At 36.1% G+C, this 20,884-nt stretch overlaps 1 protein-coding gene across 21 annotated transcripts in view; it reads right to left on the bottom strand.

The window, feature by feature from the left end:
- Positions 1 to 20,884, bottom strand: part of LOC111058930 (peripheral plasma membrane protein CASK) — a 545,689-nt gene that overhangs the window by 484,697 nt on the left and 40,108 nt on the right. The gene's annotated exons all lie outside the window — the stretch shown is intronic.

Genomic DNA, 20,884 nt, shown 5'->3' with positions numbered 1-20,884 from the left:
TTTATGATAGGTAATCTTTATTTTATCATTTCTATAATATGTCAACGTTTTTCCTTGACGTAATGAAACACTCCTAAATAATTCAAAATAGCTGAAACTTTACACTACTTTCACTTTATTTTATTTTGTGTTCAATTTTCTAGTTTTTCGAAGTTTAATTAAAACGTGGACTGCGACTACGCCTCGTTTCGGAAAGCCAGTTTTCTGACTCCAGCTGTTTAAAGTCTAGAACTTAGCTAAATCCCGAGCTCAGAAACCGGCCCTTAGAATTAGCACTTGCTAGTTTTTATTCAATCGGCCTATTACACATAATTGTTATCGGAATCGTTTAGGATAAATGACTGAATAATATAATATATATCCTATAGAGGGGTCCTATAGTGATATGCAAAATATGATTGAAGGAGTTAGAAACACAAAAATCTGGTGTGGTACACTCACACAACTTTCCTTGCTCAATGAACTGTAAGCCTCATTCTCAAACGAGAATAATTTAGGAGAATAACATCATGACAATTATTGGCGGCAACATATTATTTGCAACTACGATCAGACTACTGTATATGTGTATATATAATTATTGTCTTCAGAGTACTTTTTCCTTCGTGTAAATTGTGTAATTAGATAATTTTTTTTTAAAGTCGTCAAAACAGCTGTTCTACAGATGAAATATCTTGACTATGACTGTGTACTTTTTATAAACTGCTCTACCTACCTACCTACCTCATGCACGAGATGGGGTTACAAAGTCCATTTCTCAAGGATAGGGTGGACCCCCCATTAGTTTCCCAGGAAAAAGACTCATGCCAGTTGATAGATCTGATAAATAACTATACAGGGTATGAATTTGAAAAAAATCGTTAGAGCCGTTTTTGAGAAAATCGTGAAAAACATGGTTTTTAGTCATTATCCGCCATTTTTCTCAATAATATTACGGAGCTCCTGAAATTTTCCCAGAAATGAGACTCATGCCAGTTGATAGGGCTTATAGATAGCTATCTATGATATAAATTTGAAGAAAATCGTTAGAGCCGTTTTCGAGAAAACCGTGAAAAACATGGTTTTTTCGTCATTATCCGCCATTTTTCTCAAGAATATTACAGAGCTCCTGAAATTTTCCCAGAAATGAGACTCATGCCAGTTGATAGGGCTTATAAATAACTATCCATGGTATGAATTTGAAGAAAATCGTTAGAGCCGTTTTCGAGAAAAACATGGTTTTTTAGTAATTATCCGCCTAGTAATTTAGTAAAATCATGTTTTTGGACTCAGGGGGACTTGAAACGTATAGAAAACTTGAAATCAGGGTACCTTAATTTTTTTGGAAAGCAATACTTTCCTTACCTATGGCAATAGGGCAAGGAAAGTAAAAATGAAAATGAAGATTTACAGAACGCTCATAAGACCAGTTGTCACATATGGATGTGGAGCAAGGACGATCCTGCAAGAAGACTGCAAAGCGTTACTGGTGTTTGAGAGAAAGCTGGTTAGGAGGATCTACGGTCCAGTACATGAAAATGGTGCATGGCGAATAAGAAAGAATGCCGAAATAGAAGCCATCCTGCAAGGTAGAAATATTCTCCGGTTCGTCAAGGCAAGAAGAATAGGGTGGCTTGGACATGTTGAAAGAATGGTCGATGAACGAATGCAAAAAGGGATGCTATATAAGAAACTGGAAGCTGTAAGAAAAAGAGGGGGGCCGAGGGTTCGATGGATGCAGGATGTGGAGAGAGACTTGAGAGCGATGTGAGTGAGAGGTTGGAGGCGAAAGGCAGCAGACAGAGACGCTTGGAGGCAGATTGTGGAGGAGGCCAAAGCCCACATCGGGCTGTAGCGCCAGGATAAGTAAGTAAGTAGATTGAAGGAGTGGGAATTTCAATAACTTGATGCAGTAGATTAGTGCATGCAATCTCTCATTCAGATTAATATTCAAATCCGTAGCTAAAGATAAACATAAGGAAACCATTAAAATACATACTGGCAATGAGCAAACAATATTATCCACTAAAATGAAATAATAGATAAATCGGATATAAAACTTCATTATCATGAAGTGTAGGTTCACTGTGACGTCCATAACGCAATGGTTCACATTCGATACGAATTTTATATATACATCATTTCAATAACACTATTTTGAAGTATCTATAAAATTAGATGAAAATGATTCGAATTGAAAAGAGAACTTATTGAAGTGTAGATGAGCGTGAAATACAGTGGAGTTTTTCTTCAAGTTTCCTTTTCAAAGCACGAATTTTCCGAGAGAATTATTTCGCTCGCTGCGAGCCGATAAAGATTTTTCGACGATAGAAGAAAGTTGAGGAGAGCCCGAGGCTAGAAAATGAGAGGAAAATTGTTGAACGGAGCTCAACGAGTTGAACGAATGAAGAGATAGTGAGAATGAGGGGAGAACGAGAGAGAAGGAAAACGGAGCAGTTAATAAGGCGCATCTGAAGCCGAAGCACACAGACAGACGGTTGAATGGAAACATGCGACTGGCCTTTGTGTCTGTGTTCTGTCACATCTGGCGAGAATCACGATTCCTGAGGGATCTTGCAAGAACCACAACGACAGCCAAGACCGAGATGAAGTGTCATTATATTTTAATAATACCCGGGCACAGAGTATCCGGAAAGAAACTGTTGCGCTAAAGCTGTGGCAGACGTTCTGTCACCTGCAATCACTATTTTCAACTTGATATCTGCAACTAACAACACGAACAGAAACCTTGAATTACGTTTTTGAAATTGTCAAGACTACCTGAATGTTGAACTTATATTTTTATTTATTTATCTACGATACAAATGACACTGATGTTATAACATTGATAGATATAATAATAAGGCATTCCTTGTGCTATTTTTCATCCAAATTTAGGCGATGACACAGTCCAAGATAAGGTTAGTTTTTCACAATAAAGGTTAGTTTTATTTATTAATTTATTTTATTAGTTTTTCACGTACAATCCCTACACAATTTTAGTTCAAAATAAAATATTGAAACTATAAATTTTGAAATAAGATGACTTTCAAAGTGCTTAAAGTTTTTGTAAGTTGTAGGCTTCATCCTGTAGATGGCAGTGATGTTCGTTGAAGCTTACACAATGACTACTAGGTGCGTTAGTGACCTTGCTACACACAATAATTAGCAGTGACTTCAGTTACAATATGGCCGCCCCATTATCAATATGCACCGCGTTAGATCAGCGATCAGTCATTCGTTTCTTGAGCAGTGAAGGTGTCAAACCAATGGAAATTCATTGCAGGATGACAGTACAGTATGGTGATTCATGTTAGTCCACAAACAAACACTGCCATCAACCAGATACACGAAAAGGAATGGTGCCATAGCTCATCGCCAAAATCAAAAAAATTCCCAACTCAGCGATCCGCAGGAAAACTCTTGCTGACTCTCTTCTGAGATGTGAACGGAGTAATTTTGGAGCATAACATTGACAGGGGAATGAGAGTAAACCATTAATTCTTATTCAAATCTCTTAGAAAATCATCTTCGACCAGCAATCAGGAGTAACCGGCGAGGACTTCTCTCTCACTTCAGGTGTGTTGTTACACAGCATGACAAAGCTAGACCACATACAGCCCGTCTCTCGGTTCAAACTATCCAGAATATCAAATTTGAATGCCTCATTCATCCACCTTATTCTCCAGACCTCGCCCCTAGTGACTCTCATGTGTTCGGAAATCTTAAAGATGCAATGGGAAGCAAGCATTTCCAAAGTGATGAAGAAGTAAGAATCGCGGTGCACGAGTGACTACAGGCACATCCGAAAGAATTCTTCAAACATGATATCAATGCGCTTCCAAAGCGGTGGAACACTTGCATAACACTTCAAGGAGACTATCTCAAAAAATGATAAATATAATTTTCACTTAGTTATCAAAATAAATAATATATAACAGTTTTAAGGTTTTCATTTGATTCACTCAATTACCAGTTGAAACGATAGAATTGAGCTATTTTAGAAAATTAACACAAACTTGAAACAAGACAGTATGTTGGTACATTTGGGACAGAATTAAAAAAGTGAGACGTAGTAATAATACTTGAAACGATCACTCATTCATAGTAGCAAATCACCATCATTCAACTTTCAATGACTAATTTTACTTTCCTTGCCTATTACCATAGGTAAGAAAAGTAAGTTATTGCTTTCCGAAAAAAATTAAGGTACCCCAATTTCTAAATTTCTATACGTTTCAAGGTCCCCTGAGTTCAAAAAAGTGGTTTTTGGGTATTGGTCTGTATGTATGTGTGTGTGTATATGAGTGTATGTGCGTCTGTGTACACGATATCTCATCTCCCAATTAACGGAATGACTTGAAACTTGGAACTTAAGGTCCTTACACTATAAGGATCCGACATGAACAATTTCGATCAAATGCGATTCAAGATGGCGGCTAAAATGGCGAAAATGTTGTCAAAAACAGGGTTTTTCGCGATTTTCTCGAAACGGCTCCAACGATTTTGATTAAAACTATACCTAGAATAGTTATCGATAAGCTCTATCAACTGCCACAAGTCCCATATCTGTAAAAATTCAGGAGCTCCGCCCCATCTATGCAAAGTTTGATTTTAGATTCTCAATTATCAGGCTTCAGATACAATTTGAACAAAAAATTTCGAGTGGAAAAGATTGAGCATGAGAGTCTCTACAATTAATGTTCAGTAACATTTTCACCTAAAATTGAAAATAAGCTTATTAAATAATCGAGAAAATAAGATTATTAAATTGCAAACTGTTGGTAACTGTTGATTATATTAAATCATTCACTATGAAGTGATAGCAGACTTGGTGTGTCTGCAGCGTTATTGTCCTGTCACCAGTTGGCTTAGATCTTTAATAGTAGTCTTGAGTTGCGCGGGAACATTAGCGTCAGTTGATCAATTTTCATAACGGCAAGGAAAGTTGTGTGAGTGCGCCACACCAGATTTTTAAACAAAGCAGTGGTAAATGAAACACTGGCCAAATCGATACTGTTCCTTTACCCATCCAATTCCGTAAAATAGCCCAGATGAAGATTGTTCAACGATTTCTAACTCTTTAATGATTTCATATTGAAAACTAATTCTGTAACTGTACAATACTGTAATTTTGAATGTAAGTCTGAAAATACCAGAGAAATAAAAGAAGGTATTATTTTTGTAACAATTGATCTTCAATTTAACACTATTCATCTACTAGTTTTTATTCCCTCCACCAATAAGATTGAAAAATCTAATGTTATCTCTCGAGGCATACTGGTTGTGAATGGACTAAGGAGCCATAATTAAGTGGTGTTCAGATCTAATAGTCAGTTGAACACAACTTTGATTCCTAGCTGTATGTATATAAGTGCCTGGCTAAATCGATCTTATCGATATCAATAAGTAATAGAATCACCAATATGTTTGGTGCAGGGTCAACACTAAATGAACTAGCAAATAATGGCGCACAGACATATCGGTACTTATGTTCTCTGGACCAAACACTACACAAGATCTCAAAGAAATTGGAAATATACTGTGAACATGCAGACTATTGAAACTTATGACCTTCATATTATGTGTTATGTCTCTGCACACACTCTAAATAATAACATAGAGAAACGATAGCATAAGATAGCATAACGATAGCATAAACTTACGCTATTGGTTCTCTATGATAATAAGTACCAGAATCCACTTGGTTGCTAGGTAACCAAGTTTTCAACCAAAATCCAGGAATCCTATACTATTAAACGAGCATATTCTGTTTATATGTTTATCCGGATCTCGAAAACGGCTCTAACGATTCTCACGAAATTCAGAACATAGTAGGTTTATAATATAAAAATTCGATTGCACTAGGTCTCATCCCTGGGAAAACTCGCTCAAGGACATTAAAAGGATAATTATTATTCATAATAAAGCTGATATATTATTTCGTCGTCTGTTGATGGAATTGAGTGAGCGAGTTCATGTGTGTGGGACTGTGTCAAAATTATGACTCAGCTGTTGAACTTTGTGATCATTGAATCAGGTACTTAGGGCCGGTTGCAAAAAAGCCAGATTATTTTCAATCCTGATTAATCCCAGCAAATCCATCTTTTTTGAAATGGTCTTCTCTGATTTGGTTCCCGTGAAATTAATCAGGATTAAAATTCAACTTTTGTGCAACCTGGTCTTCGTGAGGAAAATTTTGCATTCCTTTGGGAATTAATTTCAATTTACTGTAAAAGTAAATTCGTATGGCTTTTGTTTTTGGGGAGTCCCTTGCGGGAAGGTCCCACCGCCTGAATATATAATTTAAGCCGTCAATGGGCCTTACGACTGTCTTACTTCAGCCGGGACCGACAGTTTAACGTGCCCATTCGATAACACGCAAGTGATCTGGTTAAGAAATTTTTGGTATTGAGAGGGGTTGAACCCGGGATCTCTATGCTGCTACGCAGGCACTCTATCCACTAGACCACGGATCACTCCTTCAATTTACTGTGATTAGATAGAACATTTCTGTATGAACTATGAATGTTATTATAATTTCTTCTTTTGTAATAAATGTTTTATGCTTTTGTACTCCAGAGCGAAGCTCGGTCCCCGATATTCATTAATGAATATAGACAGCTCCAATGTAACTTTTCAATTATCTTGACCTACAAAATGTCATTGAATAGTAACCATACTAGTAACAAAACAACGATAAATTAAATTGAAACAAAGTGGTGGTGGTGAAATGGTCGACGTTGAAACCTGATTTGTTGCGAGCTGCACATTCACTTGTACTTACTTGCCTTGCCAGTACAAACCACCCTTTGCGGTGGTTTCAAGGTCCTACAAATGCGTAGTCCGTTAGTTGGGGTTTGCGGGGAATCGATAAGGTGAACTAAACAAGGACAGAGGAGGGAAATGATGTAGGATGGAAGGATTGAGACCACGACAGCCGCAATCGGAAGCTACGAATAATTAAATTCGAAAGAGAAGAATTCGTCTTTGACTTTACAGGCAATTGCTTTCGAATAGTTGCTGCCCAGAATGTGTCTAATGTCTATCCTGGTCGTATTGTCTGCAGTCTGGAGAATTGGAGGATCAATTATTTGCGGAAAAGCGGAATTTCAAATCACCTGAGCTCAGGAGAGATATAAACTTGGAACAAGTCTCATCATCCCATTCCAACTTGCCTTGCAGCCTGATGACTAGTTGCGATAAGTACGGCCTCATTCTAACCCTCATGTAGTTTCACTTGAACCTTATTAACAAAGTTGCAGAATATCGCCACAAGAAATTAATATTCCCAACCAGTGCAGACTTGAATAATTGAACATGGGTTTATAAATTCGCCTTATTACTTAAAGTAACAATTTCGTAATAAGTTTTATGAAAGTTAAGTTCACTTGAGAGAATCTGTAGCATGCGAATGAAAATTATTCAATGAAAAATGAAGATACTTGGAAATTTCGTCTTTGATTAAAATTTATTCCTGCATAATATGATATATTGACGAATCGGATGCAATCGGACCCATTAGATGAAATGGGTAGGAAATTATCCTATTTCTTCTTCAAAAACTGTGAGTAATATAGTGAGTGAGAGACGATCGAAGAGCGAACATCCATCAGACGAAACCAAGAAACGTACATTTTAGACAAGACAGACGATTGTTAGCGCGTGTTTTTGTGTCGGAAGTTCGTTTCTTTATCACCCCGAAAGATATATTTTTAGAAGTAGAGTGGTAAATTGCGTTGGCCCGGTTACGCCAAGGGCGAAGCCAATATGCTTCTTGTACACACAGGTTTATGTACTATACTACTACACTAATCCTTCACATAAAATACCAAAGCTACTCTCCTGCTCTGTTACTGCTTTGGAAGCCTTCGAGAATTTTATATTTCGGTCGTGAGCAGAAAATCAAACAGCCCACACATTTTATACGCTGTCCGATACAAGAAGACCCTATGTCAGTTGGGAATGACAATTTTCATTATACCTCCATGGCAATGTTTGTGCGGTCTTTCCACTGCAAGTTTCAATATCAAAATGTTTTGATATCACTTTTAATCTGTCTCTTTGGCAGAGAAAATCTATTCCCCCAACCCCCCCCCCCACTAACCAACTGAGAGCCCTTCCGCTGCACGCCAAGTTTATCTGGCTTTATTACTTTCTCCTCGACTGTCACGTCTTGTCAACTCTCCTGATAAATTAACTGCTGCTACCAAAGGACTCGGCTCCACTAAACCGTCCATTCATTTTCAACTGGTGTCGATCGATACAGGTCTATTTCCAATTTGGAGTGGAAATGTTGAATTTGTTAAAAAACGTGTCAAGCTGTAAAAATTAATACTTGTCTGGACAAATTGTTGGAGGTAACAAATGATTTAGCTATATTAAAGGGAAACAAATAGAAAGTGAATACATAAGAAATGTTCATCCTTTAAAATTTAAAGAATATAAAATAGAATTGATTTTGATTGAACTTGAATACGTGGTGGGTTATTTGGTGAAAGGTCGTCTCAATTCGATCATTATAACTGCTTACAAACAGAAAGCAACTGGTGACATAAAATTAATAAGATATACCAGTATAAATACACAACAGATGTGATGAACTCATTCCGAGATTATGATCTCATAAATTTAACTGGATGAATTAGAATAAAAACATCAATGCTAATGAGCAAAAGAATTATTACCTACACTCATATCTGTGCTAAAATGCATTCTGCCGTTCTTTATTGGGAAAAACTATTTCCAAATTATGTGATAATATATTTATTTCATCCAACAATAGTACACTACTCATCTATACAGTTGAACAACGTCAAATTAGTACAATCATAATACCAGACCGTTAACTTTGATAAAAGATCTGACATGCCAGAATAGTTCAACAGACTAGAAAGTGGAATAGTAAAGTTGATTGGCTGCAGTTGTTCTGAAACAGACCTTGAATTTCAACTTTTAACACCAAGGTTTTGCACGACACCATTTACATTTAATATTTCCACTTCAATCTATACATCCCACCTTGTCTTTGGTGCAATCTATACTGCAGTGAGTTTAAAATTATGACAAACTTCAACAAGCCACCTAAAGAATCCCTACGTTCTTTCGTCGGTGATATTCTTCTGTTACTGGTTAGCTTTGAAGTGCTGTAAGAGAAGTTTGACGAAGTCTTCACTTCAAGCTTCGGCACACCTCAATTCTTTATATTGTTAATCACTAGATTAGAAGCCTCATTGTTGAACCATTTGTCATATACAGATATAAATTGGAAGTTGGAAGTTTACAGCATTTAATTGGGATTTTCGTTTAGTAATAATTATTCTTTAATAATAATTACTTATCATAGAGCAAAGTTTTTTCCTCTTCTGTAAAATATCAACACACTTACAATCAATAGCTTCATTTTTTAAATTTGCAGAGAAATTATGAAATGAAGCTGGAAGTTCTTGAGAAAGAAATACTACAGTCCAAATACAACGAACCCCGAAAAACCAAATTCTTCGATAAAATTTATTTCTTTTGAACATAATGTGTAACACTTTTACAGGAATTCTATGTAGTCACATTATTAGGGTAAGTATTATTAAGCGCATTATTATTGTAATGTAGCACCATTAAGAGTATAATAAGAATGTTTCTCACGGTCCCTTTAAATCCGTTATCTAAACGTGAAACCAAAAAGATTTCAGTTGATGGCAATACTTCTATATAGTTAATGCATTACTGCTGTATTTGCTAATAAATAAAATTTTTACTTGTTCCTTAGAAGTCTTCAAAAACTAAAATATTATACAGAAAATAAAATCTTTTAAAACAGAGTTCAAATAATGTAATGAAGATTAACCCGAGAAATTTGTTATTATTTGTCTAACTTAATACTTTGAGATTTTGAAACATTTTCCTCCTTGAAAACAAGAAGCATACTTATCCATCAGATTATTTGCAATTCAAAGACATTTCGGCATTGAGCTACGGAGAGACAAAACGCGAGAGAATCTCACAGAAGAGGGAAAAGTTCAACTGAATCTCAAACTTTTACTTGCCGAGAAATTGCTAGGATCTTCTACTTCTTCGAGCGAGTTCTCGCTCTCCAATAAAATTCGTGAGGAATTTCCAGCTAAGTATTCTCACATCTTGGACTACCTTCTGGATTTAACAACCTGCTATATGTGAGAATTTATTCAATTCTCTTCTAGAATGAGATATATCAGAAAAATTGTTCAATAATCTGGCATAAAAAACTCTGATCAAATTCATAGCTACCGATTACATTGCAAAACCAGTTCATGAGGAATCGGTTCTTTTACAAGAATGGTTATTACCTCGACACTATTTCAAGGTGAAAATTTGATCTGTTAGAGTGACTTTAGGAAAGGAGAATTTATCAATTTACATCACTGTGACCGATGAATTATAATAATATTGTTGATGTTCAAAAGACGACAGTGAGAAGTTAGAATTAACAGATGTTTTCTCAAAGGTGCCCACTTAACCAATTAATCCTATCCTATACTTTTAAACGAGCAACTTCTGTTTAGATGTTTGGATGTTTATATTTCACCGGATCTCGAAAACGATTCTCACTAAATTCAGAACATAGTAGGTTTATAATATAAAGATTCGATTGCACTACTTCTCATCCCTGAGAAAACTCGCTGAAGGACATTAAGGGCCGTTTGCACAGTGACAGTTTAAACTAAATTTCATTTTAAACTGGATTGAAACGGTATTAAGTATCGTATGTTATAATGTGTTTCATTTTGAGTTTAAGCAAATTCAGTTTAAGCTTTGACTCTGCAAACGGCCCTTAAAGGATAATTATTATTCATCCTTGGAAAAACAGATGATGATAATAATCATTTCGTCGTTTGTTGGTGATGGAAGTGAGTGAGCGAGTTCATGTGTGTGGGACTGTGTCAAAATTATCACTCAGCTGTTGAACTTTTGTAATCATTCAATCAGGTACTAAGTGCCGGTTGCAAAAAGGCCGGGTTATTTTCAATCCTGATTAACTCCAGTAGATCCATCTTTTTGAAATGGTCTTCTCTGATTTGGTTCACGTAAAGTTAATCAGGATTAAAATTTAACCGGCTTTTGTGCAACTGGGCCTTTGTGAGGGAAATTTTTGCATTCCTCTGGGAATTAACCTCAATTTACTGTGATTAGATAGAACATTTCTGTATGAATGTTATTATAATTTCTTCTTTCGTAATAAATCTTTTATGCTTTTGTACTCCAGAGCGTAGCTCGGTCCCCGATATTGAACATGATTGTACATATCGTACATGGAGAGTCCAATCTCACCAGAAATCAAATCTGCAAAACTGTGAAAACCAATCTGAAAAAATACAATTCAATTCTCCCTTTGATCACGATTGAAAACGTTGAGTAACAACGAAACAAAATGAGATTAGTACTAAAATACCATTCTACAGTATAGGATGTGATATGCCCCTTTTGAAACACAACATGGCCACGTTGAATTTCCATATCAATGAATCTCATTATCACGTTACATTCCCCTATATTCGATAATTAAATAACGTTATTCTACATATGTTTTGAAATCACGTTACATGTTTAAGTGGACTGTATCTTTATTATTCAAATGACGTTGAGTTCGATATCTTTTGAAATCACCTTACATTTCATCTTTAATATTCAAATGACGTTGATTAGAATTACTATTAAAATCACATCACATATCAAATTCACAACCAGAGGCGTGTGGATGCTTTACCTCGGGAAAAGCTCCATTTTATAAAGACCGCCCCATTTCCTCGGCAAAGCCCAACTACCGGCAGTAAACGTGACCAATTCATATGTGTGTGAAAATCTATTGACGAAACTGTCAGTCAGAATCGAGTGAAGCGACCAGCGACCTTCCATGATGCGGTCATGAGGACATTATTTATGACCAGGCGTCGGAAGTTTTGTTTAGTACTCCATTGAGATGGAAATGCTCCGCATCACTGCTTATAAATGTTATGGCTGGGAATTGGTCAAGCATTTTCTTGTCAACAATGATGGCACCTCCGAATGAGATCATCTCTCATTCTTTCATCTCCGACACCCCACCCAGACGCAAGACGTACATTATTTACCAGGGAAAACTGTTTACTGCCTTATTTGTGCACGAGGATCATATTCGAACACAGTATTGTTCAAATACACTATATTGGCTTCACTGCTGACAAGATCATGGATTCAAATTATCAATAATTCAATTTTGCACTGGGGTAGTTTTACATTCTTATAAAACATAGAAATAAAGAAACTGATATGAAAAAGAATTGAGGGAGTATTGTATCGGGGAGTATTGTAACAGTTTTGTTAAATCGAACTGTTGAATGTTGAAGTGTTAACTTGAAACAGTTTTAACAATTATTTCGTATTCTCTCTGAGATGAATATAATTATTATTTGATGTTTAATCCTCCTGAATTTAAAATCTCTAGGCTCTAGCATATATATTTTTGACGGAGAATTGAATTTGGAAGAAAAATAGTTTTGGGCATAGTCTATTGTACTATCCCTACCATAATCATATCTATATGATCAGTAATTGTATTCACAAATTAAATAGAAATGAAACATAATTTGTATTGATACACAACAGATTTCAGCCTAGGTGGTAAACAAAAACAATGTGGTAAATAAGATTTCAATCATTGTATCCACAATAGAGTTCAACCTACAAAGCAATGAGATCTCAATCGATAGTTACTTTCACTAGAGTAAACAAGTGAAATAAACAAGTTCACCATAGTAACTTACAAGTTTCACGCAATGTCGCGTTAGGTGGTAGATTTAGGCGGGAAAAGAATTCCGCCAGCAAAAAGAATGTAAATGTTTTGGTCGGGGGAAGGAGGAGGCAACCACACCGCAGAATATCACACACAAAAATATTCAAATTCGGACCAGGCGGCAGCTTGGAAAACAACTTGGAGCAACCGGCGGGCCGAAATAAATTTTACGTTCTTCTCGTAAAATAACGCGGCGAATGGAGCCAGAAATAGGGAGCCGTACAACAGTTTCCATTAAAAATAGACAAATCGATACAGCAAAGAGCCTTTACAAATACAGCGGCCAGATAAGGCGCAACACCTTAGCATCTAGTGGCCGTAATGGACTCTAATGTAGTAATTAAGGGTGAAACGTTTTTTCGTACGAGAGAGAAGTGCTTGTCTGATCGAGACGATGAATGGTGTTGGGTGCGAGGCGAGATGTAAGGGTAGCGTTCTCGCCATGCATTCGAATTATTATCCACCAGAGCTTGTTTAAATAAAATTTATCGATTCAATTTAGCCGAAAATGACTGGAGGCGCTCCGGTACAGAAAAATAGGAGCGCTGAATGAACGTGTTGGTTGCAGGGTTGTTAGCTTTCAATACACCTGCAGGCTACATGCAGCTTCAAGCATGAAAGCGCCCGACGTCTCAAATTCCCAAGTGTAATGTCGAGGAAGAACAAATTCCTGATTCTCCCGGCGTTTTCTTTGCATCCACATATTCTAACATTTTCCTGATTTAATTGCCAATTATAATCTATAATATATAATAAAGGAGAGAGCTGGATTATACACGTACGGGATAGGAAATTCACGAATGACGTATCACCACTACTACGGATGGATTAACTTGAAATTTTGCATCTTCTTCTTACAGCTCAATCGTTTGATTGGTTGACAGCCTTCCATCTAAATCTGTCCATTGCTACTCTCTTCCATTGTTCATAGCTCATAGCACCCAGATCCTACATCATTCGTCTTAAATACTGTCTCCCACGACCCCTTTGTCCATCAACTATACCTTCCAGAATACTTGACGTGAATGCGTCGTGTCTTATTATGTGTCCAATCCAAGAATGTCGTCTGGCCTTGAGAAAATTCAGAAGAGATCTTTTTTCTGCCGCCCTCTGGAATACCTCCTCATTCGTAACTCTGTCAGTCCATTTTATTTTGAGCATACGCCTCCAACACCACACTTCAAAAGCATTTAGAGTCTTTACCTCAGCCTTACCAATAGTTCACGTTTCAGACCCATAAAGAGCTATACTCCAAATGCAACTCTTTATTAGTCTCTTTCTTATTTCCAAGGTTAGACTATTTGAAGAAAGAAGCTTTGCATAGAAAGAAATTTTGCATATTGATTCCTAATTTACCGAGGGTGGTTATAGGCCTATTCGAATTTTTTCTAGATTCAGAAGGTCAAGTTTTCAGTTTTTCAGGTTTTCAATAAGACCCTCGCGGAGCACGAATTACCTGCATACGGATATTATATCCAGTAGGAAAATAAAACAAAATATCTGCATTTCAGTTAATCTGAGTTACCAATCCAGGACAAAATGGACTCTAGTAGCACAAATAATTGAAAAATCTTTTCATTCTTTTACTAACAAAAAAGTGAACATCAATGAATGCACGGGATTGAGGTGGTAAAGGAATGCAGAGGCCAGACAGAGGATGTTGAAGCATAGGTTAAAAAATCTGGTGTGGTACACTCACACAACTTTCCTCGTTCATATTTGAAACTACGATCAGACTTCTGTATATAGTGTATATATAATTGTTTTCAAAGTACTTTTTCTTGTGTGAATGTGAAATTCGATGATTTTTTTAAAGTCGTCAAAACAGCTGTTCTACAGATGAAATATCTAGACTATGTGTTCTTTTTATGAACTGCGCTACCTACCTACCTTATGCACGAGAAGGAGGTTACTAAGTCCATTTCCCAAGGATGGGGTGGACCCCCCATTGGTTTCCCAGAAAGGAGACTCATTCCAGTTGATAGAGCTGATAAATAACTATACAGGGTATGAATTTGAAAAAAAATCGGTCAAGTTATTTTTGAGAAATCGTGAAAAACATGGTTTTTTAGTAATTATCCGCCATTTTTCTCAAGAATATTACGGAGCTCCTGCAATTTTCCAAGGAAAAAACTCATGTCATTTAATAGGGCTTATGAATAGCTATCCATGGTTTAAATTTGAAGAGAATCGTTAAAGCCGTTTTCGAGAAAACCGTGAAAAACCTGTTTTTTTGGTCATTATCCGCCATTTTTCTCAAGAATATTACGGAGCTCATGGAATTTTCCCAGAAATGAGACTCATGCCAGTTGATAGTTGATAGGGCTTATAAATAGCTATCCATGGTATAAATTTGAAGAAAATCGTTGGAACCGTTTTCGAGAAAACCGTGAAAAACATGGTTTTTTAGTCATTTTCCGCCATTTTTCTCAAGAATATTACGGAGCTCCTGAAATTTTCCCAGAAATGAGACTTATGCCAGTTGATAGGGCTTATAAATAGCTATCCATGATATAAATTTGAAGAAAATCGTTAGAGCCATTTTCGAGAAAAACGTGAAAAACTTGGTTTTTTAGTAATTATCCGCCATTTTTCCCGCCATCTTGAATTGAATTTTATTGAATTTCTTATTGTTGGGTCCTCATGGTATATGGACCTTAAGTTTAAAATTTCAAGTCGATCGGTTAATTAGGAATGGAGTTATCGTGTTCACAGACATACACACACACACACACAGACCAATACCCAAAAATCATGTTTTTGGACTCAGGGGACCTTGAAACGTATAGAAAACTAGAAATTGGGGTACCTTAATTTTTTTTGGAAAGCAATACTTTCCTTACCTATGGTAGTAGGGCAAGGAAAGTAACAAAGGGAAGACTAATACAGAGTAGGCTAATGCTAATAAGACTTGAAAATTTGGTTCGTTAATCTAAATAACCATGACTTTCTAAAAATCACTATAAATAATATGGAAAGATTATCCCAATTAATCTACGTGATGAATCTATTACACGAGAGAAGAATATTTCCGGATAGATGGACGGATAGAGTGAATTTTTGATAGAGAAAATTAAGTTCATTCATTTTTGTGATATTTGATCATATTTATTAAAACAATTTGTATAGCAATAAAACAAAGGAACAAAGCACAAAACAAATGAACAAGAAGAGCTAGAAAGCATGGAGAAATTGAAAAAGTGGTCGGATTTTATTAAATGTTTGATCAAATTAGTGCTGGATGAATTCTAAACAGGAATTGAATAATCGATTTTGATGAAACCCGAGCTGAAAATTTAATTCTCTACACGGCAACAAAGCGATTAGCATTTAATAGCTTCCCTTAGAGCTTTCCGGGTCACTCAAATGAAATCCAAAATGTTTTTGGACACACATTTAGCTTTGGAAACCTGTCGGCCGTTAATGTATGACAAGCTGCAGGTAAATGAGTTCATCACATAATGGTGAAGTACAATGGCGAACAAATTAATCCGATTATAAAGGATTTTTGTCCGGTGTGGGAAATTTTGTTGAAGAGCAACAATTTCCTGAATTTTATAGATATAATGCATTCCTGAATATAAATTTCTCATTTCAGTGACTAGGTTGATGTACTAGTATTAAAAGATTTAAAAAATTGTTTGTGCTACTAGAAGCCTTGAATTGATGACTCAAATCAACTGAAATGAAAATATTTAGTTACATTCAATTTATTTTATTACTGAATACAAAAATAAATTATAAATTCATCTCAACTCATCTGGTTAGAATCGCAGTATAGTGCTTATTATCGCCTTTAGTTCCTCTCTTAATTGGAAAATAATTTCAAATAATTTTTTTCTGAAATTCCTAAAATTTTATAAAGGAATCGATCGAAAAAATTGAGGTTGAATGATAGCATTTGTAGCGTGATTGAAAGCCTAAATACATCAATAATTTTCTCTGCCATTGAGCTACTGACTATATTATCTCTGCCGTAACCTATGTTGTGATGCCATGTACCAACTTGAACGAGTATGTATTTAATTTTTATTAGATAAACTGCTGCAGGAGTTTCTCATTGTCGTATCAAACGATAAAAGTATTGGGTAAAAAAATTAGACGAGATATTCGTGATAATATGAAGTGATAAATTTACACTGTTGGTGGCTTCCAAGGAATTCATTTCGATTTGAATAGAAAGACTGTATTTTATAGTTTGCTACAAAAAGAGATTCATTTGCATGTAAACTAACTGCCCAACACCATAATATAGAATGGTGTAGCGGAGCATTTTGTGATGCTGAATCACAACCTAACGATCCTTATTATAGAATGGAGTTTCCCAGTGCAAAATGGTATAAATTTTATTTATTGAAAAGCAAAATACTGTATTATTACTTAATTATAAAAAAAAACAGTTGAACTCAACAAATCATTTCTTATCTATTCAAGTGCTTGAATGGTGACTTGTGTTAAATAAAATTATTTCAACGCCAATTCTTCAATTAATACTAATGAGCATCCACCCCTTCTCACAGCTTTGCCACCCAAGTATCTATTCAAGATTGACTCAATCAAGATATATGGAGAATGGAGACAAAGGTGAAATATTCATAATTTAGATTACATTTTTAATTTGGACAATTTGGGCGGCAAGCTAATGGACTCAGGGATTGCGAACGCATTCCAGCGTTGGCAGAGTGGAGAGAATCGTTGATAGCAGAAACGAGCAGTACGCATGCGTACAATACCTCCGAGGGTCAGCACTACCCTTACAACCCACACCCCCTCGCCACTATCCTAAGCCACCGCCTGCGCCAAAGAGCTCACTATGCCAGGGGGGCAGGTTGAAAGGGGGTCACGGAACACACTGACTCCCTTCTACTCATTTGATTATGACTTCAACACACCATAATCACCCTAAGCTTACAATATGTAGTAAACGAGTTACATCCTATGCCTCACTGAAGCAAAGGTAGGAAGGCTAGACAGTGTTAGAAGTTAGACGCCAGTCCTTCAGTTATAAATATGAGACTAATCAATCACAAAAATCAAAGGTCAAAGGTTGGAGTCGGGAATTTCATCACGCCTTTTACACCCACAGTAGACGTGGGCGTCCTTACAACTCGAAATACGTGTACATTTTGAATTGAATATCAGCAGGATTTCAGACTATAGTCACAAACTAGAAATGGCAGGACTTTTCATAGTTGTGATCAAGATTTTCCTAAAAATTTATGTAGATAACAAAGGAGTGAATGAGATGAAAGATGGACAAATTTTGGATTAATAGAATAATCAATACAAAAGATTATACACTCTCCGATTAGTTCGTCCGGGAGTTTCTCACGAAATGATCAAATAAGGCACGTTATAAACGAGGAGTATAGGAGTATATTGTAAATATAATTCGAATATATTATGATACTGTATCCACTGGAAATTCTTAAAGCAACGGGAGCTTGACGAACTGAGATTTCGATAAACTAAGACCCTCTCAAACACCTATTCCGTGATCAACTGAAACCCGTGATGACGTAAATGTCACCCGTTCATTCATTTGTGTCTACTCTACTATCACTCAAACACTCTTCCTTTCTTCTTCAACTTGACTACATGAACTTCAACTGACTTGACTTCAACCTGACACACACAACATGAAGTGAGAGTAAGTTCTGGATAATCAAATCTAAAAGAAAACGTCTATGATGGATCACCTATCTCAAAAGTTGGTTACCAGTTTATCTATATTTTATATTAATAATTCAAGTAAACAGAAAAATGGAATGTAATATGGAGAATGTTACACAATTTCGGGAGAAGAATTATAACAACGTGAATCGTATCACAACTTGAAAAAATTATTGAAATAGGGCAGACAACAGACAGACAAAAGATATCTATTTCAAAAACAAAAATGCAATTTACCAAGTAAAACTTCATATGTACTCGTTTTTAATATAAAATAACAACAAAGAATAAAAACAACCTCATGAATACACTAAGCCAAATAAATCTTTAGAAAATGGTCTGCACTTTTGAACTGGTTAAGTGAGCAAACTATTGATGAACTATTCATAAAGCACATAAAAAAGAAATTGAATATGGAAAATTTTACATCAAATCAGGAGCAAAAATACAACAACATAACTTGAACAAATAATTTAAAATATATATTATCCGATGGAAGTGAATAACAATATTGATAGGGAGTATTTTTCCACTAAGCTCGCATAGGGTATGTAGAAGACAGAGAATCAAATAAAAAATCTGTCTTGACTGGAAGTGGAGAGCACAAAACGAATTCTTTCTCCTCTCAACAATTATTTAGCATGCAAAAACGCCAGCTAATTTCAAAAGACATTTGACAGTAGATCGAGCACGACTAGTTTGCCGGTGGTGGAATTTCACAATTTCTTTTCATTTGAAAGCAAATTGTGCTCCACAACAGTGCATGACCGTTGTAGGGGGTGAAAGGGTGAATGGGTGGAGGTGGAGGGTAGCAAGTGGCCGGAGCCGAGATCACGGCTCGGATTTTGGCTGAGAGCCAGACAGCGAGCAACCGAGAACTGATGTTAGCTCCGCTACAAGATAGCCGACTAGGTTTTTCTGTAGCAGCAAAGAACCAACCCGAGTGTACACACGAGTCGGCAACTTAATTCGCCTCGGGTCTCTCAGATAATCGTTTAACGTTCAAGAAGCCTCCCTCTCCTTGCAGACTACATCCCTGGGCGAACGTGACCGCATCTAAACACACATCGCCTGCACATTTGCTGTTTGATTTCGCTAGCCTATCAACAGATACGCTGGGAATACTGCTTCTTGAACCAAATATTGAATGAAGCCTACCTAGATGGTTAGTCAAATTGACAGAAAATTGAATCACATATTTGATTGAGTAGTGTGCAAGCCGGCGGATTTCTTAAGGTGCGTAGGGACTCAAGTCCTGCAGACAAACATTAAATTTGTTCGTACGATATTTTGCCGTCCTTATGAATTCTATTAGATTAAACGAAACTTGGCAAACATCATCTGTTTAATCCAATAGAATTTATGAGGACGGCAAAATATCGTACTGTAACCGAACCAGAATGGGGGTACAATTAAGAGATCTCTGAATTCTAAAGGGCGAGTCATGGGACTTTATTAAACAACAAACTTTAACATTCTATTGAACTTGTAAAATTTTATTAAATGAATTAAACTAATTTAAATTTGGACAATAACCAAAAATAATCCATATCGGTTCATTGCACATTCTAAAAATTCAAGATGACTGCAAGATTTTGCTAACTGCTTATCTGGATTCTAACTGTTCACGAAGGTAGCGTGGACTTTACTCATTTCTCAATTACAAATTTATGATACTAGGGACTCGGTCATTCAAAGGTTTTTAGCATGAGCTAGAAAATATAATGGCACTAACAATCGATCAATTTAGAAATTTTTACTACACTGATTACTCCCGGATAACTTACTAATTTAAACAAACATTGACATAAATATTCACTTCAAATAATCAATAAACTACTTCAACTTGACTCACGGCGAAAAATAATACATATTAACAAACTTAAACAGCAAACAAATTCAACACACACGTTAATTTTGAGCCCTTGAGGCCGAGAGCTACCTCTGGATTTTAAATGTGAATTCGGCCGCGGCTTGATTGGAACTGAACTATTCCACGCAAATTATGTTCCCCTTCCACCAACGAGACAACGGTCCACGTGGAGACGAGCATAATTCCGTGGGAAAGGAAAATAATGCAAGTTTTAAATATTCCCAAATACTCGTGTATTTTCCATCGCTAACGGAAATACAGTTCCGTGAGAATACCTCAGCCCTGCATAAAATTGGAGTCTTCCCGAACGCAAGTTTGCAAAATCTTAATGTGAGAAAATTCTTTCTCACTCTTTCTCACGATAAAAATTTACACACAAAATTCAGCTACAAGATCACTAAAGTCTCATTGTTGAAGTCCTAATTCTACACTTTTCGAATGAACCCATACTAAATTTATCTCTATGAAAATAAAACCCACAATTAATTAATTTATTTCAATATTATCACCATCACAGTACGAACAAAGATCGATGTGTGTGTAGCTAGCCTTAT

This window comes from Nilaparvata lugens, chromosome 1 (assembly GCF_014356525.2).
Source record: "Nilaparvata lugens isolate BPH chromosome 1, ASM1435652v1, whole genome shotgun sequence".
NCBI lineage: Eukaryota > Metazoa > Arthropoda > Insecta > Hemiptera > Delphacidae > Nilaparvata > Nilaparvata lugens.
Note: the sequence above shows the minus strand (reverse complement) of the source record. Positions and strands in the feature narration are given on the sequence as shown.